Source organism: Pteronotus mesoamericanus, unplaced genomic scaffold, assembly GCF_021234165.1.
Source record: "Pteronotus mesoamericanus isolate MK-2021 breed Mesoamerican mustached bat unplaced genomic scaffold, CSHL_Meso_final scaffold_371, whole genome shotgun sequence".
In the NCBI taxonomy this organism is placed as follows: Eukaryota; Metazoa; Chordata; class Mammalia; order Chiroptera; family Mormoopidae; genus Pteronotus; species Pteronotus mesoamericanus.
Window position 1 is genome coordinate 3,533,892 of NW_026555314.1, and position 18,057 is coordinate 3,551,948.

The window sequence follows — 18,057 nt, forward strand, 5'->3', positions numbered from 1 at the left end:
CACTGGTGTCTGAGCCGGCAAATGACGTGTTCGGGGTCTGCTGCACGTGGACCTCCTCATTTACCTCGGGGCTAGCTTCAGCTCTCGGTGGGAAATAACACGTCACTCACCCCACACTGTCTGCGAGACATTACGCTCAGTTCACCCTCACAGAAGCCTGCTCGTCCCTTTTGGCCAAATAAGGAAGCTGAGGCCCAGAGGACGGAAGACGTTTCCCTGAGTACGACAGCTGATGAGGTGGCCAGGAACCGAGCTCCAGACCCCGACTTTCTGTTGAAGTAGGTGATTGGCTCAGCATCGCGGACACTGGCCTGAGGCAAATGGCCCTGATTAATCTGGTGATTTAATAGTGCACCTGCTTCTCAGAGCGGGCACATTGGGATGGGGCCTTTCTCCAAGCTTCTCTGGAGAGTGACATGGACTCGGGTAGGAGGCGCTGGTCCTGAGGACCTGGGCTGCGGGAGGTCTGCGTGGCGTCTGTGGGGACACGTGAAATGAGAGCAGGAGCTCCGCTCCGGTTTGCAAACACCAGTTGAACACCTATCCTGTGCCCAGCCCTGATCCAGGTACTGGGGAAGCGGGCGAGATACTGTCCTCGTCTTCATGGGACGCGTACAGAAGTGAGCAGGGTGGGGACTCAGGCCTGTAAAACGGTGCGGAGATGAGCAACCACAGAGGAAAGTGCGGGATGCTGCCTGGCGGTGACGGGTGGGGCCGGGCCGGGCCTGAAACAAGCCCGGAGGAGGCGATGTGGAGCGGACCGCGCTGGAACTAGATGGGCCGGGGAGGAGGGCGGGGGACAGGGTGAGCCGCAGTGTGGGGGTGCGAGGCAGCAAGGCAAGAAGGGAGGCGTGCACAGGGACGGGCTGAGGGCTGAGACACTGGGGTCTTATGTTGCAGGTGATGGGGAGCTATGCCCTGCATTGACATAGGGGAGGGTCACTGTCAGGCTTACATTCTAGAACGTTTGCCTCCGAAGCTGTGGGGGTCGGTTGGAAAGGATCAGACTTTTGCAAGGACATTCTGGGCGTGTGCCAGTGAGACTGCCTTTGGCTGAAAGTAGTAGCAAATCCAACCCCAAGTGTCTCACACAGTAAGGAATTTATTTTCTTTTATGTTATGAAGCTCAGGACCAGGATCACTCTAGGGCTGGATGGATTTGGTGGCTCAATGACATCAAGAAGCACCCAGGGTCTTTCTCTGTCGTCCCCTGGATGTCAGCCCTGCTTTCAGGCTCGGTGTCCTCTGGGTCACGCCGTGCGGGCCACAGTTCCAGGCATTGTCCCGGTGTCCGTGCTGGCCATTAAAAGCCGTGAAGTGAGTCAGCTGTAAAACCGTGGGAGTGATGGAGGAGGTGGCAAATGGCCTGTCGGAATTCAAATAAAAATTTTAAAAAGCACCTGCAAAATACTTGAAGAGAAGTCAAGAGACAAATGAGAAACTGCAAAAAAAAATTGCAGCTCACATCACAGGGCTATTCTCCCTAACATACAAAGAGTTTCTAAAAATCAACAACAAAATAAAGCCCAATAGAAAAAAAATGGGCAAAGAATTCAAACAGACTATTTGTGGAAAAGAAGACACAAACAACTCATAACATGTGAAAAGGATGTTCAATCTTAGACAAAATAAGAGAAATGCAAATGAAAACCATCCCAAGACAGCATTAATCATTTGTGTCTTAAATGGACAACATTCAAGAAGTTTGTTATCATTCTGTATTGGCAGGCCGCGGTTTGGCACTATCAGAATGATAAATTACTTGCTGTTTGACTCAGCAATTACATAATGGGGAATTGATCTTAAGATATACTTGTACATGTATGAAATGATATGTGCTAAGATTATTATTTGCAACATTATTTTGTAATAGCAAACAATTGGAAAGAACATTCCAAATGTCCTGACAATGGAATACTATGCTTTTAAAAGGAGGAATGGGGAAGCCCTCTTTGTATTGATATGGAAAGATCTCCAAAAGTATATTAAGTGGAAAAAGAAAAAAATCCACCAAGGTTCAGAAAAGTGTGCCTAGAAAATGGAAACAAGAATGTACATTTGTGTTTGTTTGGACAAATGGGAGACAGGAATGAGAGGGAGATATTTCAGTGTATACTTTTATACAGTTTTTGAGTTTTGAATGATGTTACATATTACCTTTTTAAAAACCAAACCAAACCAGAAACACTGTGTGAATCCCATAAAACCTCTGGGAAGAGGCGCTGATTTTCAGCCCTGGGCTCTGAATTATGGAGAAGACAAGGGATAGATTTGAGAAATGTTCTAGAGGTGAGATGGCCCGGCTAGGTGTGGGAACGAGGGGGAGGGCAGAGGCAGAACCAAAGGTGGTCCGCGGACGTGGGAAATGGGGGAAGGCGGCCCCGCTCCGGGCGCGCACTGGCGGGAGCCTGCGGGGGAAGCGAGGAGGCCTGGAGAGCCGAGCTGCCCGTGGACCCAGTCCCTGTGATGCGCAGTCACTCAGTTCCTGGGGGCCTACCTTGCCCTATTTCTCCATCCGTCCACAGGCGTCTGGTCTGTAGGTGACGATCCCTCCGATCAGACAGTCAGCACAGCCCCTCGGGCGTGAGTCCTGAGGCAGAGCTGGGTCTGCCAGCAGCTCCGGGCAGCGGCCTGAGTGTGGGAGCTCCTGGGGGGACAGGGAAGCCAGGGGACTGGAGCCCCAGGGACAGGGAGAAGGCCAGTAAGTGGGCACAACAGCAGAAGCCTGGCAGTCCCCAATGAGTGAACGTGTCCCAAAGGGCAGGCCTTTGTGCTCCATTTCTCAGCTCTGTTCTAATTCTCGCTGGCTCACCCCTGACTGCTGGAGAGGACTCAGGGCCATAAGCCCGGGGCCTGTATTCTCTCAGGACTGATGTTGACGCCGGGGCGTGGCACTGGTGGCTGTGAGAGAGGTGGACAAGAAGGGGACCCCAGAGGACAGGACCTGTAGGCAAGACGCTTATGTATTATGGGACCTTCATATGAGAAGCGCAGTGGGATGGGATGTGTTTGGGGTCCATCTGCCTTTCTCTGACCACTGCAGCCCGCCCCGCCCCGGGCCTGCTCCGGTCCCTTTGCAGGGGTGGGGGCAGGCAAAAGCGGGCTGGTAGCTACCGGGCGCCGTGCAGGCCGGCGCTGGAGGCGTGACGCACTGGTATGTGAAATGTGGCCACACTCCTGGTTTCAGTTGTAGCTGGAAAGGATTCGAAGGCAATTAATAAATCATTTAGTGCTCCGAGTTTAAGTAACTTATTATTACGGGCTGCATATCTTTCTCACGCTTTACTGAGCAACATTGGCAAATTTCCTTCAAATGTCACACAATCCGTATGCCATTTGTTTCAGAAGATTTTTTTTAATGCAGATATAAATTATTAACCTGAATTCTTCAGGACAGATTGCCAGAGTCCCAGCCTCTCCCCTACCATCCCATATGAGTCTCTTTAAGACCTTGTGTCCCCAGAATGATGACAGTTCCAGGGCTGCTGTCCCGGGGCTGGAGCGGACGGATGAAGAGCCGCTGGCTGTCTCCTTGGGTGGGCACCTGGGCAGAGACCTAAAGGGGCTGTGAAGAAAACACCGGTGATTTTGGATGGTCGGCTGGAGGCTGGAGAGAGACAACTGACCAGAATCTTTCCTTCCAAGGATTCGGTAAAAATAAGTCAGTCTGGTAGGCGGGCCAGTCCTTAAGTAAAACTGGATCCTGCTGCCTAGGGGGCCGGGAGCCTTCCGGGTGCTGATGGCTCCAAACGGCTCATTTCCTCCTGGGGAGCCGAGTCCGCAGAGGGTGGCCCCTTTCTCTAGGGCGAACCGGACAACCTTGTCCGCATTCTTCCAGGCTTGATGCTGTCCTGCCCTTTTGTTTGTCCTGGGGGAACCGTTTCACATTTTGGTAAGATGACATTTTAGTCAACTCCTGATTCACTACATCCCCTCCCCACCGAGATTCTCATGCGAGTAGCTTGGGACTGGGTCAAAGGACAACCTGACTGGTTGCTCCTCCTCCTTCACGTGCCTTTTCTAACATCTGTACAACATGCACCTCTTGAGCACCTAATGTGAATAGGTGCCCCTGATGTGTGTATGTGCATGCATGCATTATGTGTTGTGTGCATATGCATATATGCATATACATGTGTGTGCTTGTATATGCACATGTGTGCCTATGTGTGTGCATTGAAAGATGTCCTTTTGTCTTGCTTTATGCCTTGCGGCACTGCCCAAGCATCCATAAGAATCAGTGCCTGGTGAGTGAATGAATGAGCCAACCAGGAAGGAAACCAAGCAGCTTCTGAACAAGCTCAGGACAACCTGCAGGAAGAACCCAGCAGCCTGGAAGCATCGAGGAGGAGACTCACTTGAGATTTTCAAGACAGATAAAGACGGTTTGCTTCTTACAGGGCTCCACGGATGATTAAGCAGTGGCCATGCTCCCTGTCTTCCTAAGTGACTAACCTAGACCTTTCAGTGGTGTTTTCTCCTCGGCCCGCCCTCCATGGCTTCAGTGGGCCTTCGGGGGAAGCCCAAGCCCCCTCCTCTCTTACTGCTTCTAATCTGCTGAGGCCCAAGGTGCCAGACACTGTGCCTGTTAGAAATGCACATGAAGTCAAAGAGGCTCTAAGAGCCCTGAGTTTCCCTTATGAGAAGGTTCATGAGTGTTAGGGCAAAGATTTTATGATGTGTACTTTGACTGCTTGGAGATATTGAAAAATTGTTTCGTGTTTTTTTCCAGTATGTTTATACTGGGTCGGATTTGCGGGGCCATGGCCTAGCTAAACCACATGCTGGCGAAGAAGGCGCTTTTGTAATAAAAGCTAAAGTCTACCTCCTGGGAGGCTGTGGGTGAAGCGGTGCGCTCGGTAAAGGCATTGTATCTACCAACTCCTGTTCAGGAGCCCTGTCACAGGGAAAGTCTCTGATTAGGTCATTTTAAGCCGCAAGGAGGCAATTTCCCCCTGAGAAGGGCCTCGGAGAGAGGGTCTTGAGAAGCACGTGAGGCAGCCCCGGGCTCACCTGCTCTTCCCTCCCTTTAGCCCTGGAGGGAGCCCTCTCTTGCTCTTCATGCTGTCAGAAAGAGTTGCGACAAGGTAGAGGGGCCTCCCTGTCCCGTCTGTCCCCTCTGTCCCCTCTTTACCCTCCGTGCACGAGGAGAAGCCACTATGCCAACCCATGACACCCGCCAGTGCTTTTGCTGGCAGGTACCAGGTGGAGACAGTCAGCTGCTCAGGAGGGAGATTGTTCTGGGTAGTTACTGCTAGCAAGGGATCCCGTTTTTTATCTGCCTGCCATCAGAGTAATCCGTCCTCTGCTGGAGGCTCCTCGGAGGAGCCATGAGCAGGTGTGGCAGATGGCAGTGCAGCCGGGTGACTCCGGCTGGCGAGGGAAGCGGCCAGCCCTGTTCTGGAGGCTGCGCACTTGCGCTGAACTCGGGAAACCTTCCCGCCCTCCCCTGTTTATGGAGAAATGGGGCCTCCTTCAAGAGAGGCACAGTTTCCTACTCCGTTTGTTCTCAGATTGGTGTGACACCCTGGAGCCAAATTAGTGGCTCAGAACAATTGGAAACAAATGCTCTTCCAGCGTCCCACTGTGATCCGGGACCCAGGTGGGGACACAGCCGAGGCGGCCTCCTGCGCTAAGCCACCCTCCGCACAGAGCCAGCATCCCAGATGTCCGGCCGCGCCGGGCCCTCCGACTCAGCCTGTGCGGCACACGTCGGCCTCACCTCCATTCAACAAGCTGGGGCCTGTTAAGTTATTTTTGAAACGATATTCGGGCCCAGCCCCCGGAGACGAGTTAGGGATAACGAGTGGGAAGTGCTGTTCGGAAAGCCATGTTCCATGGGGCCCGGAGCTGGCCTGTGGTGAGGGGCTCTGTCCCTGTGGGGGCGGGATGCTGGGAGGCTCCCTCTGGCGGCGGCCACCATGCTGGGCACCCTTCTCAGAGATGTGGGTGGCTATTGGCTGGGCGTGGACGTCAGAGTGAACATTTCCACCACCTCCCCGCACTGGTCAGGGGAGGTGGCTGACCCCTGCCTCACTTCTGTCCGGACATACCTGCTGGAAGTGGGGAGGCCCTCCTCTGTGATCCCCGCATACCTGCTAGATGACCCGAACCCCTCCGTCCCTGGTGTCTGTCTCTCTTCTGCCGCTTGAGGGCAGGGAGCTGGATTCTCCAACCCAGTAACAGGTCTACACTCAAAACCCTTCTGGTAAAGGACAAAGGCGCCCCTGGCCTGGCTTCTACCGCTCTCAACCCACTTCTGCAAATGTGAAAGGAGGAGGCCAAAACAGACGATCTCTAAGGTTCCGTCCAGGTGCACCCGTGGCTGGTTTCGACCCACTAGCTCCTACATCGCCTCTGGGCCGGCTCCTCTGGGTGGGCACAGCCCATCGTGGCTGAGGCCCCTCTGCCCTAGTGACTCCCCGCTCGGTCCTTATGTGGCATTTCAGTCTGGGCCTTGCGCTGTGGTGGCCAGACACTGTCCCCTGCCTGTGCTTCCTCCTCTTCACACATCGTCCTTCCATCACTTTTCAGAGCCAAACAGTTGAAAATTTCCTCCCAAGGAAAGTCCTGTGCAAATTGAGGACTGCTAGGCACACAGTGATGCAAAATGAAGACTGCCCTGGGCCACAGCCCCTGGGGAGGCTGCACCTTCCTTTCTCTCCCAGACCCGTCTCACAAGGCTGAGTGGAGGGCCCCTTCCCCTCAGCCGAGGCGGCCAGCAGCCGTCACAGCCCGGGCGCCGCTGCCGCAGCTCTGGAGGGCGGGTGGGGCTGCGCCTCCGCTCGCCTCTGTGCCCCGCACAGGCCTGCGCCTGCTTTCTGTGAAACAACAACCATACTTACTGGCACAAAAAATAACTTTAACTTTTCAAAGTATATCATCATTTCAGTTCATTTTAAAAATATGTCTATGTTGCAGGCAAGGCAGGATAAACATCTTGATTTATTTGAGGCCCAAATATTTATTGGTATCTAGTCCAAGATTTCTTGGCATTTTAAAACTTCCCAGCTGAATGCGAGCTTAGTGAGTATCTTCTTCACTGATTCTTAACCTCTCTGGGGATTTGGGCAGCCTCGCAATCTTGGTAAAATTTGTGGATCTACAGAAAAATATATACACCAATACCATTCTGGGTAAAAATCTCAAGGGGTTTGTGGACCCCTAAACCTTGGATTCTTCTTGCTCTGATTCAGCCAGTTGGTTCAGTAAATGAGGAAATCGAGGCCCAGAGAGTTAGGGTAACGCGCATAATGTCAAAGGGCAGTAAAGACTGGGGCTGTGCCTGGGCTTGTCTGGACCGCTTTCCAGCCCCCCAGGCGGATGGCTGCGCCTCAGCTTAGGGGCCCCCGAGCCCCACCCCCTCCCAGTCCCTCCCCCTCCGGAATCCCTGCTCACCATTTTGTTGCTGTGGCTGCCTCCCTTGATCCTATCATGTCAGACTAGAGAGGGGCCCAGCTCTCTCCTGACAACTTCTTCTCAACCACCTGTTAAAAAATTGTTTTTCCGTTCCTTTGCTACCCTAAATCGTGTCTCATTTGTCCAGCATCAACCCTCTGGAGTCCCCCGGACCCAGGCGTCCCTGGCCCCTGCCTTCCTGGCGGTCTTCCCCGCGGCAGTGTGGTCTCCCCACTCTGGCTCGGGGAACGGGGCTCCCGTTCCCTCTGCCTGGGTCCCCACAGCCTCTCCTTGCTCTCGGCTGCCCCTCTTCCCGCTCTTCAGCCCAGGCTCTTTTTGTTTTCTTTCCATAGAAATTGGAAGAAGTTAGTGGCGGAGCACACACACGTGGGGTAGGGAAAAGTAGGTTTATGGTTGAGTGCTCAAAACACAGTTTATTCTTGTATTATTATTTATTGTTGTATTATTTATTTATATCACAGCTATGCACCTACTTTTGCCCACCCCTGCGTGTGTGTGTGTGTGTGTGTTTGTGTATCAGTTGTGGTAAAATGCACATAAAATTTACCACCTTAACTATTTTTAAATGTACAATTCGGTGGCAGGAAGTACATTCACAGTGCTGTGCTACTATCACCACCGTCCTTCTGTAGAGTTCTTTTCACCTTGGAAAACTGAAACTCTGTGTCTATTGAATCATAACTCCCCATCCTCCCCCCCGCCCCCCCCCCCCGCCCCACAACCACCACAGAGATGAAAATGCTACTTTCCGTCTCTATAAAGCTGCCCCCTCTAGCGGCCTCCTGTGTGTGGGTGGGATCATACAGTGTTTGTCCTATTGCGACTAGATTATTTCATTTGGGATAGCGTCCTCTGGGTTCACCCGTGCTGTGGCATGTGTCAGAATTTGCCTCCTTTTTAAGGCTGAGTGATACTCCCTGGTACAGACATGTCACCTGTGCGTTAGTCCATTCATCCGGGGTGGACGCTGGCTTGGCTCTTGCTGATCTCTTCCGACCGCTGCCTTCAGTTGTTCTGAGCGTAAACTCAGAAGTGGAGGGATGTTCTTAGGTGTCTTTATTATTCTCTGCTTTTGCTCAAGTCTATTTTTATTTTATTCTTAAACTAACTTTTTTTTGCGGCAGCTACTGATCTCACTGGGTCCATGGCCCATGCCACAAAGGGCACTTTTTCAGGGAAAAAAGAGCTCTGGAGCCTCTTTTCTGTCCCCTCTCTCTAAAGTCTGCCTCCCTTTCAGGTCATTTCTGCCCCCTTACCATGCTGCAGTTTTCTTTGTGCTTATCCCTTCTTGACATTATATGTATTATATCTATGATATGGTATATACATATACTTCCAATATATTTATAGACTGTTTTTTCCACTAGCGTGTGAGCTCTATATAAAAGCAGGGGCTGTCCTGTTTTCTTCGTCATTGTATCTCCAATGTCGGGCACAGTGCCAGGTGCATAAGACATAATTATGAAGTTATTATTAACTTAATCATACATGGAATAAATGGATGACTGAATGAATGAATAAATAAGCAAGACACTGTTCCTGCCCACAAGAAGCTTACAATCTAGCAGGGTGATTGCACACTAAAACCATAATATAAGGCAAAATAGAGGGCCCCTGAGAGTACGTAATGAAGTGTGAGATCGCCCGCGAGGGCCGACCCAGGAGGCAGGGCTGTGTACTGGCCAGGTGTCCCCCGATGCTGATAAAGAGGCCCATGCTACTGGGTCGCTCTAAGTCCCGTCAGTCTCCCCACAGCACCAGGCTTTCAGGGTATCATCCCCAATTTTCAGGTGAGGAAACCAGGAACTGGAGAGATTCAGGAACTTGCCCAAGACCGGACAGCTAGGACATGAGGCGGATTTGGAGTCAGATCCAGCTGCCTCTCAAGTCCAACCTCTTTTTCTTTCCTTTATTAATTAATTTTTAAATTGAGGTTTTAAAAAAAAAAATTTACAAAAATGGCAGTGCTCACTGCAACCAGAAACAAGGCAAAGAAATGCTAAAAGTGGTGAGCCTTCATCCTTCCGCCCCCGTTCCCGCCTCAGCACCCACCTGAACGCGCCAGGCTCTTCCTTCCACTGTATCTGTGCTCAGACACGCACGTGCAAAGCGTGAACTCATTCTAGAGTCTTCTCTGTCTTCACCAAATGGAATCACACTGCACCTATCACTCTGCTCCTTACTTTTCTTACTTTGAGCGTCATGACCAGCTTGTGTGGCAAAAGGTACAGATCGAATTTGCTCTTTTTACGGGATAGTTACACCCCACGTTCCCTGGCCTTTCCCCAATGGGTGTGACATCCAGGTGGTTTTGTGCATCTTCGTGCTCTGGAAGCTGCCCTGCTACCCTTAGGCACGGCTGCTTTCCTTTCTGTAGGCTACTTTCTCAACTTGGGGCTGCTCGGTCAAAGTGTCTGTGCGTTTTTAATTGCCATAGGTACTGTTACACTGTCTTCCCCAAACCGAGTACCAACCCAGTGCCACGCTTTTAATCACTGCAGTTTCTAGGCCCCCAAACTGCCCCTCATTCTTCCCTTTGCACTTTTCCGCAGAGCCCAGTGCCCTTGGGCCCCTGCTGGCCTCTTCAGACCTGGCCCAGGACTCTCCAGAAAGGCTGGAGAGACACCCCTTTCCTCTCTCACCCTGTGGCCACATGTGGACCCTGGGCATTGCTCTGTCCTCCTCCTTGGCCAGCGAGGGCTGGCCGTCAGGGCAGCTGGATTACAGTCCTAACTCTGGTTGACCTGGGGCAAACCCCTCAGCTTTTCTCTGGATTGACTTCTTCATTCCTAAATGGAAGGGAGCTGGGTTAGATGACCTGTAAAGCTCTTTCTTCTCCAGCTGACCTTCCTGGGTTTGAGAAACCCCCGGAGCCGGCTCCTGGGGGAGCCCTGGGGCCTGTCTGCTTTGGGGGAGGCAGGGCAGAGGACATAAGAGACACTCGGCCAACTTCCCCCAAAGGCCCTCCTGTCGCCTCAACTGCTGTTTCTGCATGGAAATAGTGTGTGAGGTGGGGATTCTGGAGCCAGACTGAGTCAGACCCGGGTCAGAACCCAGCTCAGGCGTGTGCCAGCTTTGCGGCCTGGGGAGCTTGCCTCCCCTCTCTGCTCCTCGATGTCCAAATCTGTTCAACAGGCAGGAGTGAAATGGGCTCAGCGCTCCAGGGCAGCGCTGTCTGGGCAGCTTTCCGCAGCGGAGGAAGTGGTCGCCATCCGAGCCTCCAGGACGACCACCACTGGCCACATGTGGCTGTCGAGTGCTCGGAAAGTGTCTGCGGAGTGAGGGTGAAGGCTGAACTTTACATTTTATTTAATTTTAATTAATAAGGACTTCAATTTATAAAGCCACATGTGGCTAGTGGCTACCTTATCAGACTGCAGAGGATAAAAATGGGACACGTTCATACAACACACAGGAAGTGCCTAGCGAGCCCTGTGCCTGGCACATAGTAAGCACTCAATCAATGCTTGCTGCTATTAGGTATTGTGTGGCTTGCTTTCCAGCCCGCCACCCTGATGGCTCTCCGTGACACCTCCCCCTGGCTGTCCCAGAGCCGCTTGGGGGAGGGCGGGAGAGGGGAGGTGTTGCTGCGGTGTGCGTGTCAGTAATGAGCTTTGCACTAAATGTTTCTGGTCTGCTACTTTCCCTGGAGGGTCATGTGAGCCGGAGTGGTATGTGGCCTGCTTTGCAAGTGATTAACATGGTGTAAGCAATCTACATAGAGAGAAAAACCCTCCGCTGGTATTCCATTATTCTATTAGAGTTTCAGAGCTGGGATTAAGTGGACATGATTTCTTCCTATGGGCCATTAATTTTGTTTTATTGCTGGTCTGATGGCCATTACCCTTTTTTGCCAATGCATTCCCCCATTAGGTTTGTACAATTAACAAAATATGTGCTGTTAGGGCTTTGATAGGAATAGTGGGATGGAAATAAAGGGAGGGGGTGCAGCGCCACTGAGTTGGGGGTGGGGAGACACTGGACGTGCGGGTGGGGCCTCGGGAAGAAAGGGGGTGGGGTCTCTTCAGCACCTGCCTTGAAGCCCTTGGCCTTCCTGGAGACTAGCCCCCTGCCTCCGCAGGCTCTCTCCCGGCAGGGAGTGGAGGAGCCGCCCAGGGGAGAGGGAAGGACAGGGGCTGGGCCTGTCTGGCGGCGCTGGTCTTTCTCTGGACCCCCTCTGTCAGCCTGCAGCTGGGAACAGAATGAGCCGCTCTGCCTGACCCAGCCATGCGGTCGCCTTGAACCCGAGACTCCCCAGCAGGCAGCTTGCGTCAGCCTCCAGGAGTCCAGGCCTGTGACGGGCCTGTGACAGGAGAGACTTCTGGGTGACACCTGGCTTCTCTCTCTGGGTCAAACAGGAGGACCTGCGTCTGATTAAAAGGGGGCAGCTGGCACTCTGTGTCAGTGCGTGCCACGCGGAAATGCAGGATTGGCCTCATCGGGTCATCCAGGTCCTTAGGAAAAGTTAGAAATCTGGATTTTCAAATGTGAGGTTTCCTACTTTTTAGATGTTGGCAGAATTTACAAGAACCTCGACCAAGGAAGAGTTAGCCTAGGGGCAGCCGGCTGGCCGCCTCTGCCAGGCAGTGGGGGCCATCGAGGGGTCCTGAGGACGAGTGGACACAATCAACGTACGTTTCAGAAAGAGCCCGGGCGGGGGGAGGTTGTGAAGGGGCAAAAATGGGGAGAGGCTGGAGGCCGGGGGACCGATCGGGGGACCGATCAGGGGCCCGGGAGGAGAAAGCAAGCCTGAGGCAGCCCAGCGGCCGGGCCGGGAGGAAGAGCAGTGGCCTTCCTGGTGGAGAATAAGCAAGTCTTGGCGTGTTCACGCCTCAGAGGGTGTGCACAGAGGCGGGCCGGGACCCTGTGAGCAGCTCCTCTGTCCTCTGCGGAGCCCACACTGCTCTGCGCATGGGGGTTGTCCCCTTCTCACTCCCATCCGCTGCCAACGAGTGTCTCCAGTTCCTTCTCCCATGTAGGAAAATTATTAGGGTCAGCCCACCAGGGCCAACAGTTCTTTCAGGGCCTTCTGTGCACACCCGTACTTAACAGGCACAGGCCCAGGGTTAAAGTCCTGGGCCTGGAGAATGGGACTGAGGGACGTTTTGCTAGTAGCTCTGCAGCTGGGTGCCCAGCACAGCCCATGGCCCGGGGACCGAGGACGGGTGTGGGGTTAGCATCGGTTCTCACCAGGCTCCGAGGAAGCCCGTGCAGTGCGGGGTAGGTCACTGCCTGAGGGCCAAGCATTTGGTGCCAGGTAGTAAGTCAGTGACTGAGTCAGGGCACAGACCCGTGTCTGCAATGCCTTGTCTGCTGCTTCCTGTGTTAGGCCCATGGCTCACCTTTCTCCATCCTTCCAGCTCACCTGGATGAGCCTCGTGGGTGCCCCCTCCGCTGCCCCTCAGCACATGCTGCCTCCCACGGAAGTTTTCTTCTGCCCCTCTCCCTGCCTCTCTCCCAGACATACGAGCATTCAGCAGCTCCTTCCTTATTTGCCATTTCACAAATGTCCTCGTATTTATAACATGAGTGGTCAAACTCATTTATGGTTCCATTTTATTTTCATGGTGATTAAAACAAGCCTTAGTTTAAATTCTGGTTGCATGATGGCATGGATTCTCATCAGAAGGATTTGGCACAATCACTTGCCTGCCAGGACCACAATCTGCTGGCTTTGGAATTGCCTGAAATATCCTTACATGCAGATGATTCCCCAGCGGGGTCCATGGTCAGCGCCAGTCGGGGAAGACTTTCTATTGGCTCGTGGTCACGCGCGAAGAGCAAGCACAGTGTGTGGAGAGGTTGCCTGTACACTTGTGTACATATGTGTACACGGATACATGGGTGTGTGATGCGGGGAGAGAAGCAGACACAGATTGTAAATAGTTTTCATGGAGCTCTGTTCAATGCAGAGGGCGGCTCTTTTTCCTTTCCTTACCCTTGAGGGGTTGAATTACTTAATGAAATGATGGTGGAAGAAAACACGATTAATATTTTATCAATATATAAGTTTGTCCACTCTCTCAGTCTCCTCATGTTTTTTAACATCGGACCGATGGGTGAGCCGCATCCAGAGACCGGGCCCCGCGGCAGCTTCTCAGTCCGTGCAGGGTTCTCCTTCCATTGGGGGTGGGGGGGGGCGGGGGGCGGGGGTGCAGTGCGCTCACTATCTTCAGAGGAAACCTAACTCAGTTTTGAAAGGTTCTCATTGCTAGAAAATTCTTTCTTATATGGAACTGAAGATTGGCTTCCTCTAACATCTATTAGCTAGTCCTAATCCTATCGTCCAGAGTAACGCAGTTTCTCTTTCATAGTTTCTTCAGACATTTGGAGGACCCCCATGTGGCTGAATGGTCGCTGCTTTAGCCAGGATTTCTAGGACCAGTGAACAACATTAGTGAGGAACAAATGAAGGTGCAATTCTAGTTTCTTCTTTCGTATCTTCTACTGCACAGCCTCCTAAGGATGAAAATAAGAACAACTGTAGCTAACATTCCACAAGTGCTTATTTTGTGCCGAGGTACCGCTTGCTGAGCACTTGACAGTCTATGAAATCTTCAGTCTTCACAACTAACCTCTGAGACAGACCCCTTATTAGCCCCATTTTACAGATGAAAAACTGAGGATTGGAGAGGTTAAGTAACTTGCCCATCGTCACACTGCCAGGAAGTGCTGGAGCTGTGCAATCTGGTTCCAGAGCTTGCACTTGTATTTAGGGAACTTTTTTCCGGTACTTTAACTACTAGATGTCCTTGCTCACCTCTCTGCTATTCATCACTGTCAAAGTTAGTAAAATATGGTGCCAGAATTGCACCAACAAACCCAAAGTGAGGGGACCATTCACCCCTTGGTTGGTCACAGTACGGCTATTAATGTACCTAAGATCTCATTTTATGGGTTTGGCAACAGCACTATGCCCTGGGCTCATCCGGAGCTTGTGTTTAACTCAACCCACTTTTTTTTTAATAAACCAAGTCACCCTATTCTATGTTTTTGCAATTGATTTTTGAATGTGAGAGTAGGAATTGGTGTGTATATTCTTGTTAAATTTTTTTCTAGAATTCTGTAAAAAATGAAAATGGATTTTCATGTGGACATAAAGTGACTTGATGGTTTAGAGTGATGGGATTGTAGGCAATTTTACTTTATTTTTGAAGTTATTTTATTTATGGCTGTCATGATATTATTGTGCAAGAAACAAAAACTGATGGAGGAAAAATTGACGTTTTAGTTTTGGCCCATCCTTTCAGCTCGTTAAAAGCTTTCTAACCCTCTGGAATCCATCTTTCCGGCAGAGCTACCATCCTTCCCAGCTGTGCATTGCGTGCCAATGGCAAGTCTGCCGTATCTTCTTCAGACACGCTGTTGTCTCGACAGACAGGCCCAGAGGCCGGGATAAAGCCCCACTCCATTCAGTTCAATCTGGAGACTTCCTGTGCTGAGATCCCGTATGCTCAGCAGCAGTGGGGCAGCACTTTGGAAGAACAGAAGCGGGAGCCCGCTGCCGGCTGGGGGCTGGGGCTGAGATGCTGGTTGTGGAATCTGGCCGGAATAAGGAGAGTCCATCATTAAACATTTCCACTGACTTTTTGTGAGGACTTGATGTGTGCTGGATGCTCTGCTAGGTTCGGGGGCTGTAGAGACATGTAAGATACAGTCCTTGTCCTCAGAGACATGCCATCAGTGATTTGCTCTTGTCTCTGAGGTCATGCAGATGGTACTGGACAGCCCCAGAGCAAGTGCCTCATCCTGGTGGACATGACTGTGAACGAGAGGGACATTTTCTTTCCATGGGCACATCACACTACACCCCGTGCCTGAGTCTTCTGTTTGAAATTCCACCTCTTCCAAGAAGCCACTCTGTCTTCCTTTTTATTTTTTACTTATTTATTTATTTTTTATTGTTCAAATAAAGCCTCTCTGTCTTAATTAGAAGGAAAATACTAAAGGTGGGGATTGGTGGTAGGACTTCTCTCTTTCGTGCCGTTTCCTTGCTGAAAAGCCCTCGGTGGTAACTTTGGGCAGTAACAGAGTTACTAGACTTGTGGGGATCGCTTTGTAAGGTATGTAGATGTCAAATCGCTATGTTGTACGCTCGAAACTAATAGAGTATTATATACCAGCTATAATTAAAAAGCCAAACACTTCGGCGGCTCCGCAAGCTCACAGCCCAGCACAGCCTCCCTGACACTCGCAGCCCCGGGTGCTCTGGCCCGTCCCGCTTGCTCAGGGCTAGTCCCCCTCTGGTCCCTCTCAGGCTGACCGGCCTCTGCCTTGTCCCGGGGCCCCGCGCGCTTCCCCTCATGCTTCCTGGGACTGCCTCCCTGCTCTCTCCCTCCTGTCAGCCACATCTTCTCCATCCAGCCCTCCAAGACCCCAGCCAGCTTCTGCCACCCCCTAGTAACTTCCTTGAGTGCTTGGCGCTCGCTGCCTTCGTTACTCTCTGGAGGGAGAATTACAGCCTCTACCTCACAGTTCAGCACTACTTTCTATATAGTCTTGTCTTATCTGCTGCTGGTTCATGTGCTTAATCTTATTCCCCCAGTGATGTGGGAGCACTTTTATAACAGGACCTGTCGATTTTACTCCTGCTGTGCCTCGCGAGTGTAAATCATGGCATGGGCACCTGGTGATACATGCTGGGTCTCCCTCGTTCTTGCCCTGGCTTTCATTGCCTTATCCCAGAAAGTGGGTAAAAGGCAGTCACGTGGCTAGTCTTCCCGGTCTTGCCTGATTATTCTCCACGCATATTCTTTTCCTTCCAGCCCAACGAGGCTCTTCACCGTTGCATGGAAGTTCCCTCCTACATCACCTTTCCATGTTCTTGCCATAAAAAACAGCATTCGTTGGGTTGTTTGTTTCATGGTTTTTTTGCAGCCTTCCCTACATATGGCGTTCACAGGGGCTGCTCAGCTCTGTCCCCTGCCTGGGGTCTTCTCAGACAGGAGGCGCGAGTAACGGGTTGCTGCCTCGGTCAGCTCCGGGCTCCCCGCAGCCATAAGCCCCTCTTTCTGAGATTTCTATAGGGAAGAGGATGGAACTAAAAAAAGAAAACTGAAGCAACAGGCACGTAAGAGAGAATGAGTGATCCCATCTCTGTCCCAGATAGCGGCCTCCCAATGACAGTTTTGCACCCGGGGTCCCTCGCCCGGGAGACCTGCGCACGCAGCACCACGGGCGCAGGGCTGTCGGGCCTGGCTCTGGTCCTGGGCCAAACCAGCTTCTGATTTTACCGTCAGCCTCCCCCTGGCTCTTGCTCCCAGCAGGATCATACACAGTCTATAAAAATGTTTTCTTTCATCGACAGGTGAAGTCTGGAGCAGGACTCCGAGGCTTTCTGTCCTCCATGCCGCTCCTCAGAAGAGGGACTGTGAACTGTAAGTAAATTTGATCGGCGTTCTCCATGGTGACTCATTAAGGTTGAGGGTTAAAGACCAGCCCCGAACCTGATCTTTAACAGCCATGCACTGTGCACTGTGCAAGAGAAAACACTCAACAATGGGCCAGTCAGAATACAAACTACAGTGGACCTCTAATTAGAGTAAGTCTGAATGTGACAAAGATGCTCTGTAATGTAACATTCTATTTAATTAGACTATTGACTGTGCGTTAGGTGGCCTTGCTGCATTGTGTGTCAGAAGTGTTGGAGAGGGAAGCTCTTGAGGTTGCAAGGCTGACCCAGACTCTGGCCCCTGTGATCTGTGGACTAAGCCTGGGGGTCCAAGAGAGGGGATTTGGGCTAAGGTCATTGTCCTTGCTTTTACACCTTGTTGTATCTACGGATGGGGTGAAGAAGGCCAAGGAAATACCTCTGGCCGCTTCCCTTCCCTTACACAGTAACGCTACATCTCATACATGTGCTTACTGGTTCATATTGGTTCTCCCACTCGGCAAAGTTCTCGCACTGGGCGAGGTTCAGCCACCGGTAGGACCCGGCCTCAGTGCAGTCTCCTCTGTGGAGCCTTCTTTGTTTAACTCCAGCTTGGAGCGATTTCTCCTTTTTCTGAAATTCTGCTGCATTCCCATGCCGAGCCCCGCTGCCCCGGCCCGCCCCAGGCTGGGAGCTCCTGGAGGTGGCCCGGGATTCCTGGAGGTCTTCGGGCCCCAGTGCGCCTGCAGCCTGGCTGCCTCCCCGCAGGTGTGAGCTGGGAGGCTGGGCTGCCCTGCTCCCCCACACTGCTTCTGGGGCTACGGAGGCCGAGCTGCTGCTACGACTTTGATAGTACATTGGCTCCCAACCAGTCCATGGAATTATAAATGATTAACCGTTATCAGCACACATCTTCACCTCTGTGTAAAAATAGATTGACTGTAATGAGTATTTGAATAAATCATAAGAATGGCCGCCCTGCGATCGTCTAACATCCTGCCGATGGCTGCCCGGTGAGTGAGCAGGGCGCCGGCCCTCCCGCCTAATGGTCTGCGATTTAGTGCCGGTCGCCTCTGTGATTGACGGCCACGGCTCCCGGGGCACCTCCTCTCCTGCCCGGGCTCTGGAGTGGTCGGATCCCCGGGCCCCGGGGGTGGGAAGGGTGCCTCCCCCCATCCTGTTCCAGGAAAGCCGACCTAGGAGACAGGGCTGGGGTGAGGGAGCCAGAGTGGAAAGATAATGACCTTGGTGAGGATCGATGCCTCCTC

General features: G+C 52.1%; 1 protein-coding gene and 1 pseudogene across 1 annotated transcript in view; both read left to right on the forward strand.

The window, feature by feature from the left end:
* LOC129086304 (40S ribosomal protein S4, X isoform-like) overlaps nt 1-3,571 on the forward strand; it is an 86,433-nt pseudogene extending 82,862 nt beyond the window's left edge.
* PKNOX2 (PBX/knotted 1 homeobox 2) overlaps nt 1-18,057 on the forward strand; it is a 241,302-nt gene that overhangs the window by 46,671 nt on the left and 176,574 nt on the right. Inside the window, exon 2 of the mRNA XM_054592777.1 lies at nt 16,727-16,796. The gene's annotated coding sequence lies outside the window, so the exon portion shown is untranslated. The remainder of the gene's footprint in view (nt 1-16,726; nt 16,797-18,057) is intronic.